This window comes from Diceros bicornis, chromosome 6 (genome assembly GCF_020826845.1).
Source record: "Diceros bicornis minor isolate mBicDic1 chromosome 6, mDicBic1.mat.cur, whole genome shotgun sequence".
In the NCBI taxonomy this organism is placed as follows: Eukaryota; Metazoa; Chordata; class Mammalia; order Perissodactyla; family Rhinocerotidae; genus Diceros; species Diceros bicornis.
The window spans coordinates 12,933,215-12,936,435 of record NC_080745.1 but is presented as its reverse complement, the minus strand read 5'-3'; the positions used below and the strand labels follow the sequence as shown (position 1 = coordinate 12,936,435).

General features: G+C 44.2%; 1 non-coding gene across 1 annotated transcript; it reads right to left on the bottom strand.

Moving 5' to 3' along the window:
* Window positions 1-2,211: 2,211 nt before the first annotated feature.
* Window positions 2,212-2,318, bottom strand: LOC131407741 (U6 spliceosomal RNA). The gene has a single exon (XR_009220609.1). It is a non-coding gene; the product is annotated as a U6 spliceosomal RNA (small nuclear RNA).
* Window positions 2,319-3,221: the final 903 nt, after the last annotated feature.

Below are 3,221 nucleotides of genomic sequence, written 5' to 3'. Positions count from 1 at the left end.
GTTTACACGGCACGCAGGGCAACAGAGTTTAAGCAGAAAGTGGCTGTCTTACTGGGCTGGGAAGACCAACACCGAGACTTGAAGCTGTCACAGTGGCTAGAAGTTTAGGGGAACAATTCCAGAAAGGAAGCAGCCGTAGATGGGGAGACCCAAAGTCTGCTTAAAAATTTCCCTTAAGTCCTTGGCTGACTTCTAAACTGGGCATGCACAGAGTGACATTGCCAAGAGTCTCAATGAGGAAAACAACAGCTGGAAGGCAAAAAAGAGCTGAGCAGAGATTTCAGTAGCTACCCTGCAATTGAGAAACAGTTTGAAGTTCAAATCCTGCCAAATTAGAGAGATGTGGTGTGATGGTTAATTTTATGTGTCAACTTGGCTGGGCCACAATGTCTTGATATGTGGGCAAACATTATTCTGGATGTTTTTGTGAGGGTGTTTTTGGATGAGATTAACACTGAAATTGGTGGATCTTGAGTAAAGCAGGTTGCTCTCCATGATGTGGGTGGGCCTCATCCAATCAGTTGCAGGCCTGAAAAGAAAAAAGACAGATCTCCCCTGAGCAAGAGGGAATTTTGCCAGTGTACAGTCTTCAGACTTAAATTGTGACATTGGCTCCTACCTGGTCTCTAGCCTGCTCCATAATCACGTGAACCAATTCCGTAAAATCTCTCTCTGTATATACACATCCTATTGATTCTGCTCTCTGGAGAACCTTGACTAACATACTTGGTAAACACACCTAGCTTCCCCTTGAAACCAGAACTAGGGGTTTTACCCTTGGACTGGAGGCAAAACTGAAACAGACCCATTCAACAAACTCTAGGACCAGGATTCCATAGAATGGAGGTGATTTGCCAATAATTTAACTTGAGAGACTAATGATTTGTGCCCAGCTCTTAACTTATAAAGGTGACTAAATGACAGCACAGAGAGGTCAATACTATTTAAAATGAATTTATTGTTTACATTTCCCAAGAGAAGGAGAAATGTAAACCCCATGTCATGCAGAGCCACAGCAGGGAACACCAATTTGGTCCAGAGTCAGGAGCAAGGCAAAGCATGGCCCAGAGTCTTAGAGTGTTTTCCACAGGAGAGGTAGGGCTGGGCAGGAAAAAGAGCTTAGGACTGGCTAGTTTGAATAACATCGGCAGGCACTGGGCGGTAGGGGTGATCTCTGGTTGTCATCCCTGGCTCTGGGTGAGTTAGGGCAGTGGAAACATTGGCCTGGTGTGTGAAAGTTAGATAAAGGAGCTGGTTGGGGCTGTGTAATCAGGATAGGTTGGAGGGTTTATAATATGATTTTCACCTGCCTGCAAAAGCTGGATTATGGGAAGGTATAAACAACTTTGGCTGTTAGTTTGGCCCTGTGAATAATGGATGCTAAATAGACAAATACAGAATCTAAGAAAACACTAGAAATCAACTAAAAGTCCACACTCTTCAGAGGAAGATAACAGCATCCAGAGTCTCTACAATGTGTCACCCACCATGTCCGTTATTCAATGGAACAATATCCAAAGAAGCGGGGATACATCACACCTAAGACAAAACAGACAGTAGAAGTGGACTCCAGATATCCTTTTATCTGTCTATCATTTCACCCCACAGGAATGCCAGCTTCTTGAGGACAAGGATTTCGTCTGTCTTGTTCACTGTTGTATCCCCTAGAGCCTAGAACTATGCCGGGCAGAAAGTAGGTGTATAATAAACATTTATTGTTATTGACCCACAGACATTGAAAATATTAAAAGAGTGTAACAAAGAATACTTTTATAGAAGTAAATTTGAACATCTAGGTAAAGTAGATAATTTTCCCAGAAAATTTAAATGACCATGCTGCTTGGCTCAAGAAGAAAATGGAAAATTGAATAGGCTAATTACCAGGGGCGGGGGGGGGGGGGCGGGAATTGAAAATGAAAGTTGAGGTAGTTACTGCTTAGATCTTCTTTTTTTTTTTTTTTTTTAATTTTTTGTTTATTGCAGTAACATTGGTTTATAACATTGTAAAAATTTCAGGTGTACATCATTGTACTTCTATTTCTGCATAGATTACATCATGTTCACCACCAAAATACTAATTACAACCCATCACCACACACATGTACCGAATTACCCTTTCACCCTCCTCCCTCCCCCCTTCCCCTCTGGTAACCACCAATCCAATCTCTGTCCCTATGTGTTTGTTTATTGTTGTTATTATCTACTACTTAAAAAAATATGGAACGCTTCACGAATTTACGTGTCATCCTTGCGCAGGGGCCATGCTAATCTTCTCTGTATCGTTCCAATTTTAGTATATGTGCTGCCGAAGCGAGCACTGCTTAGATCTTCTTCAGTGAATCTCTACCAATTCCCTCTTCACCGACAGTATGTGAGCAGTATCCTTTCTCCACATTCTCGCCAATGCTTTTTGCCTCTTAAACATTTTGCTATTTTTTTATTGATTGAAATCATTGCCAACGTTCTACTCAACTTTTTAATGTGTGCCATTTCTAATTTTTTGTTACTATAAAGCACACATAATGAAAATTCTTTTGGCACAGACATGAGAATTTCTCTAGGGTGGACAGAATTTTTACTCCTAAAACCGCAGCGTGCCTGCGGCATGTCTAGTGTGAGAATGGTCTGAGCAATATTGTGTGTGCTGGTATCATCCCCTAGTGTTGTGGGGAGACTGGGCTCCAAGGCTGCAGGACCCTGATATTGGAACGGAAGCGCATCCCTCTCTGGCTTCATTGTCCAAGTCTGCGGCTCAGATTTGGCTCCAAAGACAGGCTGCCCTCGGAGAGAGTGAGCGGGATAAGAGCTACTTCCGAGGGCGTGGCCTCGGGTGGTCTTGGCCAAGAGAGTCCCCAGGTAGAGAAGTGGACAGAATGAATTCTGATGCCACTATTGCTGAAAGGGCAGCAACACAGTAGAAACAAGATTAGGGGACAGGACAGCTGAGTGCCTGGGTGAGGCAGAGGGCAGGGATGCTGTGAGGACGGCTGTAGGTACGGGCTGAGTCAGGCTGAGGGGACATGCGGGTGTCAGGAGAGGGGGAGCGAGCAGGAGGAGGGGCAGGGGTACGCTTCTCTTTTCTGGGAAGAGCTAGCTTAGACACAGCTGTCATTCTGTTAGTTGGATGAACTGATATGCAACTGGACTTAGATGGGTATAGGAATCTCAGGTGTGAGGGCAGGCATGGAATCCAGACACTCAGCTTGTCACGGTGGCCGTGC